Source organism: Gossypium arboreum, chromosome 8 (genome assembly GCF_025698485.1).
Source record: "Gossypium arboreum isolate Shixiya-1 chromosome 8, ASM2569848v2, whole genome shotgun sequence".
Lineage (NCBI taxonomy): Eukaryota > Viridiplantae > Streptophyta > Magnoliopsida > Malvales > Malvaceae > Gossypium > Gossypium arboreum.
In genome coordinates this window covers 22778269-22799706 of record NC_069077.1, presented here as the reverse complement: position 1 = coordinate 22799706, position 21438 = coordinate 22778269, and the positions used below count along the sequence as shown (strand labels likewise).

General features: G+C 34.6%; 3 non-coding genes across 3 annotated transcripts; 1 reads left to right on the top strand and 2 right to left on the bottom strand.

The window, feature by feature from the left end:
• The first annotated feature begins 1820 nt into the window (after positions 1–1820).
• On the top strand, positions 1821–1926 carry LOC128279785 (small nucleolar RNA R71). Its single transcript, XR_008269980.1, has one exon. It is a non-coding gene; the product is annotated as a small nucleolar RNA R71 (small nucleolar RNA).
• A 6225-nt stretch (positions 1927–8151) lies between these two features.
• On the bottom strand, positions 8152–8258 carry LOC128280144 (small nucleolar RNA R71). The gene has a single exon (XR_008270326.1). It is a non-coding gene; the product is annotated as a small nucleolar RNA R71 (small nucleolar RNA).
• Positions 8259–21061: 12803 nt separating this feature from the next.
• LOC128280053 (small nucleolar RNA R71) lies at positions 21062–21168 on the bottom strand. The gene has a single exon (XR_008270234.1). It is a non-coding gene; the product is annotated as a small nucleolar RNA R71 (small nucleolar RNA).
• Positions 21169–21438: the final 270 nt, after the last annotated feature.

Below are 21438 nucleotides of genomic sequence, written 5' to 3'. Positions count from 1 at the left end.
TTGGGTTGCAAGTTGGATGAAATAATTATCGGTAATGTGAATTTATTTCCAAGGAATGCATATTCCAAATGAGTTGGCAATTATTTAAGTTCCAGTTTTAGAGGTTCGTCAATAGAGGGTTTTTACTTAAGTTCATCTTTTACCTTAATTCCCTCATATTCTGCTAGTTTTGGGGAGGTTTCATTAGAGTTTAGTTCGATTTCTATTTCAAAATCATCATCCATCCCATCTCCTTGGGCAAGACAGTATTCCATCGTGTCCTTGTGTATGATTTCCTGAAAAGAATCTTGAGTAGCATAATCAATGGAGTCGATAAAATAACATGAGTCATCCTATTCTCTAGAAAATCTCATGGCATCATAAATTGTAAAAATAATCTCTTCGTCACCTACTCTAAGTACCAATTTACCATCACCCACATCAATTACAGCCCTAGCAGTGGCTAAAAATGGCCGACCTATGATTAAAGGCACCTCAACATCTTCATCCATGTCAAGCACAACGAAATCAAAAAGGAATATAAATTTATTGTGGGTTTAGGATATTTAACAGATCTATCAACTAATTGAATACTCATCCTAGTGGGTTTAGGTTCCCCTAGACCAAGTTATTTAAACATTTTATATGGCATCAAATTAATGCTGGCACCTAAATCAGCTAGTGCTTTATCAACATTCAAAGTACTAATTAAGCAGGGAATAGTAAAACTTCGTGGATCTTTCAGTTTGGTTGACAGTTTATTGTGGAGTATGGCTGAGCATTCCTCATTAAGTTCCACTGTAGATATGTCTTCAAACTTCCTTTTGCTTGTTAGAAGCTCCTTTAAAAATTTTGCATATGTAGGCATCTACGATATAGCTTCAACAAAATGTAAGTTAATATGCAGTTGTTTAAAAAGTTCAAGAAATTTACCGAATTGTGCATCCATGCGGTCTTTCTTTAAGTTTACTGGGTATGGGATTGGTGGTTTATATTCTTTTGGCATTAGATTGTCATTGTTTTTGGGTTCGACCTCCTTTCTGTCAACTTTTTGTGGTGGCTTCTTTTCAGATTCAGCTAACACTTTCCCACTCCTTAGTGTAACTTCTTTCACATGCTCTTTTGGGTTGGGTTCAGTGTTACTTGGCAGGCGACCTTTTGGTCATTCAGATATCAATTTAGTGACTTGACCTATCTGAGTTTCGAGCCCTTGGATCGATGCTTGTTGATTTTTAAGTGCTGTCTCGGTATTCTAAAAACGAGTTTCTGACACTGAGATGAATTTTGTTAGCATCTCTTCAAGGTTTGGTTTTTTCTTTTGTTGGTAGGGTGGTTGTTGGAAGCCTGGAGGTGGTGGTGGTCGCTGATTTCCTTGGCCTCCCCATGAGAAATTTGGGTAGTTTCTCCAACCTGCATTGTAAGTATTATTATAAGGATTATTTTGAGATCGAGGATTATTACCCATGTAATTTAACTACTCATTCTCTATGTTGTGGCCATAGGGTGGGTAATCTGGATTGCTCGATCCACCTCTACTTGATTCGCACTGCATTACTGGGTGAACCTATAAAGAACTAAGAAAACCGTCAATTTTCTTATTCAAGAGTTCTACCTGATTAGAGAGTATGGTGACCGAATCGACGTTATAAACGCCAGCTATTTTCGTTGGCTTTGTCCTCATGACTTTCCACTAATAATTATTCAGTGACATCTCTTCTATAAATTCATAAGCATCTTCAGGTGTCTTATTATTGATCGTTCCGCCAGCGGCTACGTCGATCATCTGTTGATTTGAAGGATTCAGGCCATTATGAAATGTTTGAACCTATAGCCAGAGTGGTAACCCATGGTAAGGGCATCTTCTCAAGAGGTCCTTGTATCTCTCTGAGGCATCGTAGAGTGTTTCTAAATCCATCTGCACAAAAAAAGAGATATCATTATGTAATTTAGCTTTTTTAGTTGGCGAAAAATATTTTAGTAAAAAATTTTCAGTCATTTGTTCCCAAGTAGTAATTGACCCTCGGGGTAACGAATTCAACCACTGTTTGCCTTATTCCTCAACGAAAAGGAAAAAAACCAAAGGTGAATGGCATCATCAAAAATGCCATTTATTTTAAATGTATCACATAGTTCCAAAAAGTTTGTCAAATAAGCGTTGGGATCTTCGTCCTGTAAACCATCAAACTGAACAAATTGCTGTATCATTTGAATTGTGTTAGGTTTCAGTTTAAAAGTATTTGTAGCTACAGTAGGTCTAACTATGCTTGATTCAGTTTCTGTTAAAGAAGGTTTAGCATAATAATACATAGTGCGTGGAGCAGGATTCTAATTAGCAGCAATCACAGGAGGTAGCAGATTTTCTTGGTTTTCAGCCATCTCCTCAATTGTGGTTGAAGTATCGTCTTCTTGCTCTTCCTCTGTGTATTGTAAGCTTTGCCTTATTTCTATTTGGTTTCTGCAAATTGTGTGATCTATCTCACTATCAAACAGTAATTGTCCCGATGGGTTTCTTCTAGTCATACACTATAAAAACCTGTCAGAAGAGAATAAATGAAGAATTAGAAAATAAAATAAAAATTTAAATTGCAAATAAAGTAGAATGGCTAAAGTAATAAAAATTGAGTGTTCCTAATATCCTAGTTCCCTGGCAACGGCACCAAAAACTTGATATGTGATATTCGCGACAGGTTTTAAATATTTATAATTAATCGTTCTTGAATCTAACTATTATCACGATGAAGGCAAGTGTACCTATCGAGACTGGATTGTCGAACCCAAAGGAACCAAGAGTACTAGTAATTACCTTCTTTTTATTATCTAGCCTAAAAATTAAGGGATTTGGCTATCTAAACTAACTAAAATAAGAGTACACGGAGAGAAATTGGGGAAAAGCTTTTGGGAAAATTCGATTGATTAAGACAATACCTAAGGAAAAATCCACCTAGACTTCACTTGTTATTTGACTCTGAATCAGACGATTTATTCATTTGACTTGATCTGTAGAAATACCTAAGTTATATTATTATCTCTCTCGAGACTAATAATGGCTAACCCTAGGTTGATTAATTGAAATCTCTTTCTAATTAACGCCCTAGTGTTGCATTAACTCGATCTACGGATCCCCTTATTAGGTTTCACCCTAATCTGGCAAAATCTTATCACCCTATTTCTAGGCGTGCTATCAAATCCGCTTAATTATGACAAATTTACTCTTAGACAGGGTCTATTCCTCCTCTGAATAAGAACATTAACTCGAATCAATATCCTGGAATATTAAAACAAGAATTAAGAACATATAATTAAGAATAAGTCAAATATTTATCATACAATTCATATAATAATAACAAGATCCATCTTAGGTTTCATTCCCCTTAGGTATTTAGGGAGTTTAGTTCATACTTTTGAGATAACATCTCAAAAGCATAAAGATAACAGAACATAAGAAAACCCAAAACTCCTGAAGGAACTTGAAGGGAGATCTTCAGTCTTGATGATGAATCCGGCTTTTGAGATGGATCAATCAGCTTTCCTTGAGTAATTCCCTGCTTCCTACTCCGTGTCCCCTTCCTAAGTGCCTCATCAGGTGTTTAAATAGGCTTTAAAATGCCTAAGAGCCCTCAAAATTGGCCTTTTTGGAATAGAGTTATACTTAGGCCCGGTAGGGACACGCCCGTGTGGCACGCTCGTGTGCGATTACTCCAGCCCGTGGTCAAGGCTATTGAATAAGGACGAGCATGTAGTCTACCCATGTAAGTCGTACTTTGATCCTGCCAAAGGGACACGACTGTGGGACACGTCCGTGTGAGGAAGCCCAGGCCGTGTTGATTTCCCATGTGGGTCCATTTTCTCTATTTTCGGCCCGTTTCTCGCTCTTTTTACTCTCTTATGCTCACTTAAGTTTAAAACATGAAATTAAAGAATTAGGAGCATCGAATTCACCAAATCTAAGGAGAAATCATCCATAAATGTGCTAAGCATGGGATAAAAACATGTATAAATTATGGTTTATCAAAAACCTACACTTAAAACAATAAATACACACGACCATGTGGGGTGACCATGTGTGGCACACACGATGTGGCAGCCTGTGTCCCAAGCCGTGTGCTCTATTTTTAACCCCTACATCAAGCCAATTCAAGCATCATTTCTTGTACAACAATACATACCATAACTAACCTATTTTACATAGTTAAAAGCACATTCAAATAACCAAATACATGCAAAATATTCTTGCATCCTATGTCTAACCAAGATGCCATTAAAAGGAACCTCTATTCACACACTCGTTCAATTCAAGAACAAGGTTACAGTTAGGGAATAAGCTTTGTCACTAGTCAACCATTCATGCCTAAAACCACCAATCTAATTGACCAAAATATGGGCATACTCAACAAGCAACCATTTCAAAACATCTCTATCAAATATATGTACCATCTGGGATTAACTTGTTTATAACCAATACAAGTACACTTCCAAAACCAAGCACATTACTAGATATACCAAAATAACATTACAATTTACATATCAACAACAAAACACCTATATACATACCACATCCCAAAATGAAAAACAAAAGCTACCGAGATGGCTGGATAGTGTGAGCTCTAAATCGATTCGTCCGATCAATTCGCAAAATGGTAACTACAAAATAACCTCAAACGAACAAGTAAGCTTAAGAAGCTTAATAAGTTCATAGTTTAAACATCATTTAAACTTACCTTAACCAAGTTAAATAAACAAGAAGCTAATTTCTATCTTCTAATAACCAAATACAAGTTTACAACTTATTAGTATTTATTCATATATAACATAACAACACCTTTCCAATAATCAATCAATTCCATCAATCAAGTTATCTCAATGTAACCATCCACATATATATATATATATATATATATATATATAAGAATTTCATTCCAACATTCATAACTTAATAACGTCATAAATATGAAATAGTATTAAGTAAGTAATTAAACTATAAATCAATAAACACTTATCCCAATAAACTATAGTAACTTGACTCGGATACTCGAGTAACTACACATACCAAAGGCATTTACGTAACAAGGTACCGAAGTGCAAATAGAAGCACAATTGTGCAATCAGAGGCATCGTAGTGTAAATAGAGACACTGAAGTGCAAATAGAGGTGCTAAAGTCTGAATAGAAGCACCGAAGTGCAATCCTGTGCAAGCATATATACTAACCCTATTAACATCCCAATCGTATCCTAGTTGTTTACTACGTTCAAATGGGAAATTAACCAAATTGATCAAAATAACATATTAGAGGTACTTTCATAATATTCACACCTATTCTACGAATCCAGGGTTTTCATTCTAAGATTTCATTATTATGATTACATCCATTTCTCAACAAATACAAAATCCATTCGTACTTATTAGTAATCAATACAAAATTCACATTTCAAAATAAAATATTTAACTAATTCATAACAACATCAATTTAAATGTAATACAAATTAATTCATTTATACTCTAAACTTACCTAAAATCCGCTACTAGTTTCTTCACACGGATTACTCCGTAATTTTTCCTTTTCCTCAGTTATTTTCTTTTTAACTCAGTTCTTGAACTATATAGTAATTAAATTCACATACGTTATCAAACTATTTCTATGCCTATGACCCTTAAGTTTTCATTATTAACATATTTTCCCTGAACTTGTACATTTATCACAATTTAGTCCATTTATATGAATTTGTTTCTAAACTAGTATAGTCCCTAATTATTCACAATTCATAAGATTTCTATGTAAACCTTAATATTTTATCAATTTAATCATTTAACTAAAAACTAACAAAAATCACTTTATAAAATAATCTTAATCAACAACCGAGACTACAAATTCATTATTTAATATCAAGAATAAATGAGAGTCATCAATGGAAAAATCCAAAATCGTTAACAGTTTCAAAATCAAAGCAATGAGTTAGTTGGACCTAGTTGCAACGATCTCAAAAACGTAAAAATTATAAGAAACGGGTTTGAAAATCATACCATGCAAGCATAAGAGAGAAGACCAAAGCTTGAAGGATCATTTCCTTGAAGATTTCGATTTTCAAATAGAGAAATAAAGATAATGATCATTTTTAATGATTTTACTATTTTATTATATCTTTTATCATTATAATTATTAAAATTTTAATGTATTGATAAGCTATAAAAGTAACATGTTTTTAATCTCATTCTTGATGTATTTTTGGATGATTTATTATGTACATTAGTGAATCTGATGCTCCTAATCCTTTAAATTCATAATTTTATGCTTCGGTGAGCATAGGGAAGTGACAGGAGCGAAAAATAGGCCAAAAACATACAAAAAGATCTGTTTTCAAGATCCACACGGCCTGAGCATTTTCCACACGGGCTAGCCACACGTCCGTGTGATCCAGTCACCCATGTGCCAGCCTGTATCGATATCGATTCTTATTTTCCAAACACGCGGAAAAACTAAATTTTTAGGCTTTCTGAGTATTCTAAAGTCTATAAATACACACTAGAAGATGACATAAAGGGACACATAGAAAAGAGTGAAGACAAGGCTCGAAGAACGCCATCAGATTCATTTTAGAAGCGGATCTCCTTCAAGATTGAAGATCTCTATCCAATTTCTTTAGAAGTTTTATTGGGTTTCTTTATGTCTTGTTGTTTTCCTAAATTTGAGATGATGTTATTCTAGATTATGAACTAAATTTCCTAGATACCTAGGGAAGATGAAACCTATATGAATCTTATTATTTGATTTCTGAATTACATGATAAATACTTGATTCTTGTTCTCAATTATGTATACTTATTTCGTGTTTTAATATTTTTAGGATATTAATTCATGCTTAATGTGCTTATTTCAGTAGAGTAAAAGTCACTGTTTAAGATTAGATCTAGCATAATTGAGTGGAGTTGCATGCAATCCTAGAAATAGGATGACATAAATCTACCGGATTAGAGTTAAATCTAATAGAGGAATCCATAGATCAAGTTAATGTGACAATAGGGGTTTTAATTAGAAAGAGATTTCAATTAATCAACTTAGAGTTAGTTGTTCTTATTCTCAAAAGAGATATTAATATAATTTAGGGATTTCTACGGATCAAGGCACAAGTGAATAAATCGTCTAATTCAGATTCAGAATAATAAGTGAAGTCTAGGTGGATTCTTTCCTAGGTATTGTCTATCTCATTGACTTATTCGATTATTTTTTCTTAATTAATTCTCTGTTGCGTTCTTAGTAATTTGTTCAGTTAATTTTAGATTAAAAACAATTCCTTCAATTTATTTGGCTAGATAATAGAAATATAGTAAGTACTAGTACTTTTAGTCCTCGTGGATACGATATTCCTGACTCACCATAGCTATACTATTATTCGATAGGTGTACTTGTCTTTGTTGTAATTTTATTTAGTTTAGTGACCATCAAGTTTTTGGCGCTGTTGCTGGGGAACTAAAATATTAGGAACACTGGATTTTTATTAATTTAGCCATTTTTATTTTCATTGCATGTTATTTTTGTTTTAGCTTAATTTTTGGTTTCTAATTTTTCTTTTATTTTCTTCTAGCAGGTTCCTTTAGTTTATAACTAGAACAAACCCATTGGGACCTTTGGTATTTGATAGTGAAATTGAAAGTACAGCTCGCAGAAACTGTAGTGAAGCAAGGCAGGATCGACAGAATATAGTGGAAGAGTAAGAGGACGTTATTGTTATTACTAATGAGATGGCTGATAATTAAAATAATCAGCTTCCTCCTGTGGTTGCCGCAAATCTCGCAAATTTGAATCCTGCTTCTCGTACTATGTACGATTATGCCAAGCCCACTCTAACTGGGGCTGAATTGAGTATTGTGAGACCTGCCACTGCTGCGAATAATTTCAAATTGAAGCTGAACACTATTTAGATAATTCAACAGTTTGTTCAGTTCGATGGTTTGCAAGATGAAGATTCAAATGCTCATTTGGCTAATTTTTTGGAATTCTGCGACACTTTCAAGATAAATGGCTTTTTTGATGATGCCATTCTCTTACGGTTGTTTCAATTATCATTGAGAAATGAAGCTAAACAATGGTTGAATTCCTTACTACGAGGTTCTATCACTACATGGGATCAAATGACTGTGAAATTTCTTATGAAGTACTTTCCACCGGCTAAGACAGATAAGTTGAGGAATGATATCTCTTCCTTCGTACAGATGGACTTAGAGACCCTATATGATGCGTGGGAGAGGTATAAGGATTTATTGAGAAGGTACCCTCTCCATGGGTTACCTTTATGGTTACAGGTTCAAACCTTCTACGACGGTTTGAATCCCTCAACAACGCAGTCCATCAATACAACAGTCGATGGTACACTGAACAATAAAACACCTGAAGCAGCTTATGGGTTTATAGAGGAAATGCCACTGAATAATTATTAGTGGCAAGTCATGAGGACAAAGTCGATGAAAGCAGTCGGTGTTTTTAACGTAAATGCGGTCACCATGTTATCAAATCAGGTAGAACTTTTAATTAAGAAAATTGATGGTTTATATGGTTCTACGCAGGTACATCCTATGATGCAATGTGATTTAAATGGAGGAGGAGCTAACAATGCAGAATATTTACCCCACGATCCTAGCACAGAGTACAAACAAGTCAACTATATGGGTAATAATTCTAGGTCTCAGAATAATCCTTACAATAACACTTATAATGCAGGTTGGAGGAACCATCCCTATTTCTCTTGGAGTGGTCAAGGAAACAAGAGACCACAACCCCCTCCAGACTTTCAACAACAACCTCACCAACAAGAGAAAAAGCTGAACCTTGAAAACCAAATAGGTCAACTTGCCAAGCTAATTTCAAAAAGACCACAAGGTAACTTACCTAGCAACACTAAAACTAACCCAATGGAGCAACTTCATGCAATTACTGTGCGAGATGAAGAAATGTTAGTTGAACTTGAACCAGAACCGAGCAAAGAAATTGTGGTAAGTAAAGGTAACGTTGAGGTAAGCCAAAATAAGAAAAAACTGGTCAGTAAGGAATGTAAACCTCGTGTACCATATTTCAACATGACAAAAAAGAACACACAAACGAACAATTTGGTAATTTCTTAAACTTTTAAAAAATTACATATTAACTTACTGTTTATTGAAGCTCTTTCGTAGATGCCCAATTCCATAAATTTTTTAAAGGAGCTTTTGGAAAACAAACGAAAATTAGATGATTCGTTGCACATGGAGCTAAATGCAGTGTGCTTAGCCATTCTGCAAAATAAACTACCCAATAAATTGAAAAATCTAGGGAGTTTTACTATTCCTTGTTTAATTGGTAGTTTAGATGTTGATAATGCTTTGGATGATTTAGGGGCGAGTATTAATGTCATGCCCTATAAAATGTTTGAGCAACTAGGTCTTGGGAAACGCAAACAAACTAGTATTCAATTAGCAGATAGAACTATTAGATTTCTTAGGGGTATTGTTGAAGACGTACTTGTGAAAATTGATGAATTCATATTCCCGATTGATTTTGTTATTTTAGACATGGATGAGGATAGAGACGTACCTTTAATCTTAGGATGACCCTTTTTAGCAACTGCCAGAACTATTATCGATGTTGGTACAAGTGAATTGATACTTCACGTAGGTGATGATATGATTAAACTCTAAACTCATGATTCTGTCAAGACATCTAGTGATAGAGATGATTATACAAGTTCTATTAATATGAATAACATTGTGGCTCAACCTTCTTTGCAGGAAACCCCTTGAAAAAACATGGTGGAGCCACGTTCCAGTCCATGTGATAGAAACAGAATGATTCATGAAGAAAGAATGTTATAAATCGATGAACTAGACGAATGGCGGACATATGTCAAGGAGAAACCGAGAATACACGATGCAGAACCAAAGCAACGCCATGACGAGCATAAAGATGGAACGAACCAATATAAGGTTGGGGACTAGGTCCTGTTAGATAAAACGAATCCTTGTATTACCACTTTTGAGCTTAATGCGAATGAAGCAACTCCTTTTACGATATTAAATGTCTTCCTATACAGTACAGTTGAGGTAACTTATTCTGAATTTGGCATTTTTAAGGTAAATATTACTCGACTCAAACCTTATTTTAATAATAGAATTGACAGCAAGAAAGAGGAGTTTCGACTCCGCGAATCACTGTGACCGTACGAATATGAGGTAAGTGGAGCATAGACTTTAAATAAGTGCTTATTGGGAGGCAACCTGAGTGTTAACTCTGCTAATTTTATTAATTAATTTTCAAAATTGAAAAAAAAAGGTGTTTTTAAACTACACAGCCTGGATGCACAGGTGTGTCCTTGGCTATGTGAAATCTTAAGACTTAGTTTTGAAATTTTAAAGAAATCGTTAGTGAGTTACACGGCTGGTTGCCACGACCGTGTGACCCACATGGCTAGTTGGCACGACCGTGTGACCCACACGGCCGGTTGGTACGATCGTGTGACCCACACAGCCGGTTGGCACGACCGAGTGACCAACATGGCCTGTTGGAACAACTATGTGACCTACACGGCCTGGACACACGGGCGTGTCCTTGGCCGTGTGGATCCTGGGACTTAATTTTTCCAAAAATCGATAGAGACACGACCTAAAATAGTCCACACGGGCGTGTCCTAGGCTGTGTGAAACCTGGAGCTAAATTTTTCAATTTTAAACAAGTCAGAGAGTTACAAGAGCAAGATACACAGTCGTGTTCAAGATATGACTGAGCCACACGGGCGTATGGTAGGTCACACGGGTGTGGGAAAAGCAAAGGAAGTTGCACACAGCCATGCGACACGACCGTATGTGCCACACGGCCTGGACACACGGGTGTGTCCGAGGCAGTATGAAGAGTAGAATTGAATTTTTAAAATGCACACGGGCTAGAAAAACACTACACGGGTGTGTGACACAGCCGTATGGCCCAACACGAGACTCACACGAACATGTCCCCCTTTTAACCCCAAACCCTAACTATTTTTTTTACTTTGTCTTCCTCCCCAAATCTCCACCCACGAACCCTATCCACCGCTCCCTTCCGGCTGTCGTACCTTCTCCTTCTTCATACCTTCAAGACACTAGCCTTCCCTCCCTCATCTCACCGAACCCAACCTCCCTTCTGCCTCTTTTTCTTCATTTACCCAAAGCCCCCAACAGCCCTTCACCTAACACCCGACCCATTTTCCCCTTTCCTTCCTTTTTTTTCCCCATCTCTCACTCGACCTCCCTCTTCACCACCCCACCCCCTTGCGCCGACCTCACCCGGACTCCTTTCCTTAAACCTACTCCCTAACTCATCTGAACCTCTAACCTCTTCTTTCCCCTTAGTTTTCTTCTTCCCCTCACCCCGTCACACAACAGCCTCCCTTCGAACCACCAACGCTACAGCCTAACTCGTTGGCTCTTTCTCTCCACCACTGCGCGACCCTTCGACCACCGTCCTACCAACGTCGGTTACTTTTTTTTCCCTTTTACCCTTCTTTTTTTCTTTACTTATTTATTTATTTATGTATTTCTTATATATTATTGTTATTATTAGTTAGATTATTTTATTTCTTTATTGATTATTATTATTCTTATATATTATTATTATTATTAGTTAGATTATTTTATTTCTTTATTGATTATTATTATTCTTAGTATTATTCTTATTAATCATTTTTCTTTTTCGGTTCTATTTGTTACTATTTAAAATTAGTATAATAATTATTGCTATTTCTTCGTTAAGTTTATTGCTCACTTTGTTTCAATTACTATTGTTCTTTGTTCTTAGTATTAAGATTGTTTGTTTATTTATTTATTTCTTATTTTATAATAATAATTCTTAATTTCACAATTTCACAATTTCACAATTTGCCTTTTAGTTATGAATTCGTTATTTAATTTATTGCCCCTTATTGCTTTAACCACTTTAATTCATGATGGCTTCACTTTATGGTTTTTGCATGCTTGGATCTTCGTACGTATTGTTTTAGGAATAATTTGCTATTTCGGACCACTTGAATTTTACCTTTTTGGCCAGTGGTGATGCTCTATTTATTGATACATTGTTTTATTTTTTCAAGCACACCATGACGAACACACGCGGCAAGTCTAAGGTTGCCATCCCCGTTTCAAAAAAGCAGAAGACCCCTGGCACAACCTCGTCCACGTGTGCTTCCGCTGAGGCCCACCTCCCTTACCTCTGATTTCCTGCGGGCCCCTAGGAGGATCTATTTCAGTTACTTAGACAAGGCCCACACGACCTAGGCTGATGTATTGATTGGGCCGGGTTAGAGCAGGTCCGCCTAGCTGATGATGTTCGCGCCTTTATTGCCACAGCTTTGTGGGATAGATTTTTCTCCATCATTGAGTCCACCTACATGGAGCTTACTTTAGAGTTCTGTGCAACATTTATTCTACAGTAGGTCATGACAACTCATTACAAGCCAGGCACTATCACTTTCTGACTTGGTGGTTTGGTGCACCAGATGAGTGTCCCTGAGTTCGGTGCCGCTATGAGACTATACACTGAGGAATTCATGAGTGCCAAGAACTTCTTCTGTCTACATCGGCACATCCATTACACACCATCATGTTGTTGGACAGAGCTTACAGCAAGCCAGACACTTTATGATACGAGTCACTCGAAAGCAACCTCTCTTTCTTCAACCTTACGGCACCTTCATTCACTTTTAGCTGACACTTTGACTACTAAGAGGAAGAGCACCGGAGTCGTTAGTACTCATGATGCCTATTTTCTATAGAGCAGAGCTATCGGGCATATCTTTGATTTGGCATACTTCATCGCATTAGCCTTCCGCCATCAAACTGAACGCCATAGGAAGGGCCCAATTTGTTTAGGCTCTTATGTGACTTGCCTTGTTTGACACTTCGGTCTCCTAGACATACTGGAGCAGTCCTCTTCACTTAGTCTCGTCAGGCAGATGTCCCCACAGGGAATCTCGAGCATGATTCATATAAGGATGATAGAGTAGCATCGTAGAGTGGATGCTCCCCAGTATCGATTGTTTCACTCTGATACTCAGAATGAGCTTGAGGACTTTGCTGATGATGTTCTTCTCCATTATGAGGACCCACCACAGCCTCCACCTTTGAGTCACCACCCTATTCCTTCTGCTGCTACTTTAGCGAACCTCTCCGAGCAGTTCACTCGCTTCGAGTAGTACTGTGTTCAGATGTTCGACAGTATTGATACGACATTGTAGTAGATATGTCAGCATCTCCATATCTCCTTTTTAGCACCGACGACTCACGTCACCGACGTGTCTGATGATGAGGACCATTAAGTCCATTTGTTTTATTTTTATTTTCTTAGACTTATTTTGTTTTTATCTTTTGAACTATATTTATTTTTCTGGTTTTTTCTAATCGAGTATAATCCCTTAATCTTCTTCAGTACTTGTGTTTATTTTCTTAGTAGTTTTCTCGGAATCATGCACTACATCTAGATTTGTCTACAATTCTGCTTTTCACTATTCTGGGGATTTCATCTATTATTCAGGGCAGTTTCAGTTTTCTCCCTCTCTTATGACATTCTAGTTATACTGTGATTATATATGTTTTTACATTAAGGATAATGTACATTTTATGTGTGGAGAGGTTATTTATAGAATTATTAGAAAATCCTTAAATTATGTCTTGTATTTAAGTAATTTTTTCTTACTTCTATTACAATGAATTTTTATCGACTTGTGATTTTTATTAATGTGTTTTGGATTAAATTCATAAGTGTTTGTGCATTAATTGTTTAAACTTTAAGACATGAGAGAATCAAGCATGATAAGTTGATTTTCAGAATTAAAAATTTTAGTTTGTTTTCCTGAATTGAGGTATTATCTTGAGATTTTAAATTTACAAGTTTGACAACAAAACTAAATTTTTTTGTGAGATTTTGAGCCTTTAGAGCATACACTTTTCTTGCTCATTTTTATTACTGGTTATGAGTGTGTCAATATTGATTTGTTATTCTAGAACTTGCTTCAATTATGCATGTCGAGACCACACCTTTGATTTGATATACTGAGATGATAAAGACACTTAGGTTTTACCCCAATTATCCCATAAAAAGTCTACCTACATAATTAACCCTCAGTGAACCCCTTTGAGCTTAACTCACCATTTCTTGATTTACCCATTAATGTTAACCCATAACTCATTTTTTTTTCATTGAGAATATTTCCCGTTTTATTAACTCCCTTTTTTATCGAGATTTCATTTGGTTAGTTGCCTAACTATGCTCTTTTGTTTCATTTACTGAGTTATTTCTTATTGTACTAAAAAAAATGATGAAAAATATATATATTGATTATTATTTAGTTCTATGTTAATTGAGCTTGAACAGTTAAAATCATATTTTGAGAAGAAGCTCGTGTTATTCTTAAATAGTTTTTGATTAATGTAATTGTTTTTAATTCAACATTTGTTTATTTTTCTAGTTTGGTAATTTATCAATTCGATCTCAATTTTAACCATATTTTTCAGCCTTTCTCCACGTCTTTAACCTATCCCCATTACAACCTTTTAAAGACCTTTTGATTTGTGTATCATCTCATTTTATAGTGGTGGAGATTAGATTTTCATGCAAGCCTATGGTAATGACTTTTCATGTTTGACTATTGAGTGCTTATTCTTGAACCTTAAACACTTTGAGTGATTTGAGTGAATCTTTAGTGAGGATGTGAATTCTTGTCGGTTTTGAATTAAAGGTAATTACTTAGATAAAAGGAAATACCTATTCTTTCATGCTTTAAAAAATTCAACTTGGATTGTTTGAATCTTTAGTGCTCTTTTAGTTGAATTATCAATGTATGATTATCTGTGAATTATTTCGAAACATTATTGATGAGAATTATAAGTTGAGAAAGATTAATTCTTAATTGTGAATGAGGATTTTGCTTGAGGACAAGCAAACGCTTAGATGTGGGGATATTTGATAAGCTATAAAAGTTACATGTTTTTATTCCCATTCTTGATGCATTTTTGGATGATTTATTATGTAAATTAGTGAATTTGATGCTCCTAATCCTTTAAATTCATGTTTTAATACTTAGGCGAGCATATGGAAATGAAAGGAGTGAAAAACAAGCCAAAATCAGACAAAAAGAGCTGTTTTCAAGATCCACACGGCCTGAGCATTTTCCACACGGGCTGGGCACACGCCCGTGTGAGCCATACGGGCTAGCCACATGCCCATGTGCCAGCCCGTGTCAATATCGATCCTTATTTCCAAAACATGCAAAAAAAACTTAATTTTTAGGCTTTCTGAGCATTCTAAAGTCTATAAATACACACTAAAAAAGGACGTAAAGGAGCACGTAGAGAAGAGCGAAGAAAAGACTTGAAGAATGCCATCAGATTCATTTCAGAAGCGGATCTCCTTCAAGATTGAAGATCTCCATCCAATTTCTTTAGAAGTTTTATTGGGTTTTTTATGTCTTGTTGTTTTCCTAACTTTGAGATGATATTATTCTAGATTATGAACTAAATTTCCTAGATACCTAGGGAAGATGAAACCTATATGAATCTTATTATTTGATTTCTAAATTACATGATAAATACTTGATTCTTGTACTCAATTATGTATGCTTATTTTGTGTTTTAATATTTTCAGGATATTAATTCATACTTAATGTACTTATTTTAGTGAAGCAAAAGTCCCTGTTTAAGAGTAGATCTAGCATAATTAAGTGGAGTTGCATGCAATCCTAGAAATAGGACGACATAAATCTACCAAATTAGAGTCAAATCTAATAGGGGAATCCATAAAAAAAGTTAATGCGACAATAGGGGTTTTAATTAGAAAGAGATTTCAATTAATCAACCTAGAGTCAGTTGTTCTTATTCTCGAAAGAGATATTAGCATAATTTAGGGATTTCTACGGATTAAGGCACAAGTGAATAAATCATCTAATTCAAATTCAGAATAATAAGTGAAGTCTAGATGGATTCTTTCCTAGGTATTGTCTATCTCATTAGCTTATTTGATTATTTTTTCCTAATTCATTCTCTGTTGCGATCTTAGTAATTAGTTTAGTTAATTTTGAGATTAAAAACAATTCCTTCAATTTATTCAGCTAGATAATAGAAATATAGTAAGTACTTGTACTTTTAGTTCTCATGGATACGATATTCCCGACTCACCATAGCTATATTATTATTCGATACGTACGCTTGCCTTTGTCGTAATTTTAGTTAGTTTAGTGACCATCATGTATAAAAGTATAAAAATCACCTAATATTTGTCCCATATATATAAAAATGGTATATTTTCCATTTAAATACTTCATTTAATGATAGCTAATCCATTTGATCTTTATAATTCAATAGCGATTAAATTTTACATTTTTACAAATTAGTCCTTTTTTTAATTAACTAAGTAGACTCTAAAATCAACTAACTAAATCTTAATATGATAAGCATATAACCCTAAAAATTTTAAATACCTATAAATTAGAAACTCATTAACCAAAATTGTGATCCTGAAACCACCATTTGTGACACCACTGAAAAATGGATCAGAGGAAGACCTTGGATGTTTAACGAGAGATTTACTCCTGGTATAAGGTGATAAGTCGTCAAATGCAGTAATTAATTCAGGTCAATTCCACACTTAAGGAGCTTGTTTTCTAAGCAATTTAGAATTTAACTTAACGTTTTCAGTAATTAGGCTTTAGGTTAGAAAGTAAACAAAAATAAGTGTTTTTAACACATTTTGAAGGTGTTGTGACCCAATAGGTCGACATGGGCCTTAGGTTGTGCTAATTGGTTCAATTGAGTGTGTAGGATTGAGATAGAAAGACCCAATTAACGTAGAAGCAAAGGTGGAGTGATACACAAGCTTCCTACGACGTCAAAGCACCAAAAGAATGAAATAAGGAAGTAATTAGGTGTCGTGTTGTGCTACACAAAGGGTGTGACGCAACACAAATCTAATGTGTTGTCCAAGTATTTTGGGGTTATATTCATCTACACAATCAATCTTATATGAAGACCTAGGATGTGCCGAAGACCTAAATTGGGCTGCCAACACCTCTACAAATAAGACATTAGGGGTTGAATGTAATCAAGTCGTCCTAGATGCCTTAAAAAAACCTCTTAGTTTAGAATTAGTTTTAGTTTATTTTCTTTTCAGCTATTTAAGTACTTTCTTGTTTTTCTTCTTGAATTAGTATTGGTCCAAGGATTTGCCTATTTAATTAAAGTATTCAGTTTATATTTTTCTTTGTATTTGTTTTATTTTGTTATTCCAATTGAGAGACTTGTTACTCCATTTCCCATTCGATATTCAATCCATGATTATTCAAATCCTTTTTCTTTTTGGAATCAATCGTGTTTCTCACATGGTTTATTCAATCCAAGTTGAGATTATGATAGCATGAGTAGCTAAATCCCTTAGGGGAGATTAACGAGTGGATGGGGATGTAATTAAGGGAGGATTTGGGATTCTTAGAGATGGATTAGTTGGTATAAATTATGTGCTCTTAAACTATTTGGCTTGACAACCCTAATAAGTTATCATAGGATAGGCAAGGTTGGAAGATAAGTCAAATTGAGTAAATCATAATTGATCCTGGTTGAGAAAGTGAGGTTGAGAGATAAGAGATTATCAACCAATTGATTAAGTTAATTAAAAGTCAGGAGGTAATAATTACTTAATTGGTGACTAATCCACTCTAGACCTCTAATCCAAAATTAGTTGCAAACCTTAAAGCGAGTTCATCTTTCTGATTGGTTTATCGATTTATTGCATTTGTTTATTTTTTTATTGATTTCTTTTTGTTATATATTTATTTTTATTTCTCTAATCTATTTTATGGTCAATCGTAATATAGGAATTAACTATTACCATTTAGACTTATTATTGTAAACAAATATTTTTATTATTTATTCTATCCTCCCTTGAGTATGCTCCTCGGAATACTTCCGGTATTTCGTTGTACAACTATATTACAATTTGACCTGTGTACTTGCAGATACTGTTGCTCTTAATTCTTATATTTTGGTGTTATATTTATTCTATAAATGACAACTCATTTATAGGCGGTCATAAAGCCTCGATGATATCTTAGTTATAAGGGGAAGATCAATTGTATGTACTCTGGATAGTCAAGTTTGAAAAAAGTGAATTAGTTAAGACCTAAGGACAGAAAGAGTTTTTAATAGGGATTATCTAAGCGACAATTATGTTTGTCAAGACTATTTCTCTTTGAAGGGAAGCTATTGTAGGGACAATCGTCATAGAGTTAGTTTCATAGAGGACCATTACATAAGCGAAATTGGAAACCCAAAAGGTTGTTTAGGTAACAGTTTGCTAGATACTATAGGCTAGAATGACTATAGACGGACATGTTTAATACTAAAAGCAAGGTATAACAAATAGGGTAGATGACAAGGAAATAATCCAAACAACTTTACAACCTAGGTAGGATTAGATGAGATTCAGTTTCCCAGAGTGGCACGGGTCTCCATTAGTTATCCTAACTGATGGGATGACAACAAGTCCTTTGAGATTGCAATAAGAAAGGACTCGCCAAGGAAGTTGTACTGACCAAAAGTCACTGGTACGAAATGTGTGGTTTTGGGACTCCATTTCTGTAAACCGGACTCGTAAATATTTTTCTTAAATATTACGGATTTATAATTGAAGTGAATTGAATTTTGGCTAGGTAATCTCATATTATTAGTGTTTAATTTAAGTACAGAGACTAGAATGCTTAAAGGGTAAAAGTGAAATTTGCTAAGAATTATAATTAGGACTTAAAATAAAGGGGTTAAAATAGAAATTATATACTAAATTACAATTATATGACCGATTAATGAATTATACATATATGTTATATTATAAAACATTAGTTAAAATTAAATTATAAAATGAATTTTATATTAAAAGAAATAAATTAGTGGGGGTGAAAAAGAAAGCTAATTTTCGCTTCATTCTCTTTTCATTTCGAAGCAGAAAGAACAATGGGGGGAGAGTGCATGACATAAGTGTTTGAATATTTCAAGCTCAATTTGGTTGGTTTAATTTAGTCATTTTCTTGTAATTTTTATGTTTTTGGAATCTCGATAGTTCAGGCTAGTTGACACATTTCATACTTTTTGATGTTGTTAAAGAATTAGGATATTACTGCTGTTAAATAATTGAATCTTGAAGTGTTAATTGGATAGATTTTAAGTTTAGAATTGATTAAGGACTAAATTGTAAAGTCAATTGATGATTTGTGTAATAAGGACTAAAATGAACAAAATGTGAAATTTATGGTGGAACTAAAAAATAGGAAGTTGTATAGGGACTCTAGTGAATTCGTCTTTAAATTAGAGGGTTACATGTGAATGTTATGTTAATCCTAGTTTTAGTGCCTAAATTGAAAAAAATACAAAAGTTGCATAATTTAGCAATTGAATGTGAATTTGGTTTTCTATTGATAACTTATTATATTTTTTTAATCTGTAGCTAACATCGACTCGGATCCCTTGAAAAATAAAGGAAAAGATAAAGTTTTTGACAATTAACTCAAAGTCCACGGTTTGTGTTTCTAAAATCCTATTTCAATTGTTGCATATAAATATTGCATTATATGGTAAGTTTATAAGGTGAGTTAGTTCTCGGAAATATGATGAAATGCTAAATTTAATTGAACAAATATAATTGAATGATTGGTTGTGAAAATGGATTTAATTTGATAGTTATGAAGATAATGTATATTGAATTGATATGAGAAATGAATAATGTTGATAGATGCATGATAATGGATTATGAATTGATAGAAATTGGGATTTGTTATTGAGGATTTACTTTATGAATTGATTTGGTAAATATGTTACCCTATGAACTGTTCGAGTCAAGTAGGGTATAATTGGCATGCCATAAGATAGGAAGAGTTCAGGGTTATATGTCTATGTATCAGGGAGTGATGGGTAACCCATTTTTCGGTTATTCCGACCAATAATATACCTCAGGGATTTCTACGGATCAAGTCAAGTGAATAAATCGTCTGATTCAGAGTTAAATAACAAGTGAAGTCTAGGTAGATTTTTCCTTGGGTATTGTCTTAATCAATCGAGTTTTCCCAAAAGCTTTTCCCCAATTTTTCTCTCTGTGCACCCTTAGTTTAGTTAATTAGTTTAGATAAAAAAATCCATTAATTTTTAGGCTAGATAATAAAAAGAAAGTAATTACTAGTACTTTTGGTTCCTTTGGGTTCAAAAATCTGGTCTTGCTAAAGCTATAGTACTGTTCGATAGGTACAGTTGCCTTCATCGTGATAAAAGTTAGTTTCAAGAACGATTAATTATAAATTTTTAAAACCTGTCGCGAATATCATGTATCAAATTTTTGGTGTCATTGCCGGGGAACTAAGATATTAGGGACACTCGATTTTTATTACTTTAGCCATTTTACTTTATTTGAAATTTGAATTATTATTTTCTTTTCTAATTTTCTCTTTTATTCGCTTCTGGAAGGTTTTTTTTATAGTGTATGACTAGAAGAAACCCATCGGGACCATTACTTTTTGATAGTGAGATCAATCGCACAGCTCGTAGAAATTGAAGAGAAATAAGGTGAACCTTAAGATACACAGAGGAAGACAAAGAGGACGATATTCAAACCACAACCGAGGAGATGGCTGAAAATCAGGAAAATCTGCTACCTCCTGCGATTGCCGCTGATCCAGTAAATCAGAATCGTGCTCCACGCACTATGTATGATTATACTAAACCAAATTTAATAGGAACTGAGTCGAGTATAGTTAGGCCTACTATTGCTGCAAATAATTTTGAACTGAAACCTAACACGATTCAAATGATACAACAATTTGTTTAGTTTGATGGTTTGCAGGATGAGGATCCAAACACTCACTTGGCAAATTTTCTGGAACTCTGCGACACATTTAAAATCAATGGCATATCTGATGATGCCATTCACCTTCAGTTGTTTCCCTTTTCATTAAGGAACAAAGCTAAACAGTGGTTAAACTCATTACCACGAGGGTCAATCACTACATGGGAACAAATGACCGAAAAGTTTTTATTAAAATATTTTCTACCGGCTAAAACAGCTAAATTAAGGAATGATATCTCTTCTTTTGTGCAGATGGATTTAGAAAAACTATATGATGCATGGGAGAGATACAAAGACCTGTTGAGAAGGTGCCCTCACCATGGGTTACACTCTGGCTACAGGTTCAAACTTTTTACAATGGGCTGAATCCTTCGACTAGAGAGATGGTTGACGCATCTGCTGGTGGGACTATCAATAATAAGACACCTGAGGATGCTTATGAATTTATAGAAGAGATGTCACTGAATAATTATCAGTGGCAAGTCATGAGGACAAAGCCAACGAAAGCAGCTGGCGTTTTTAATGTCGATTCGGTCACCATGCTCTCTAATTAGGTAGAACTTTTGAATAAAAAGATTGATGATATTCTTGGTTCT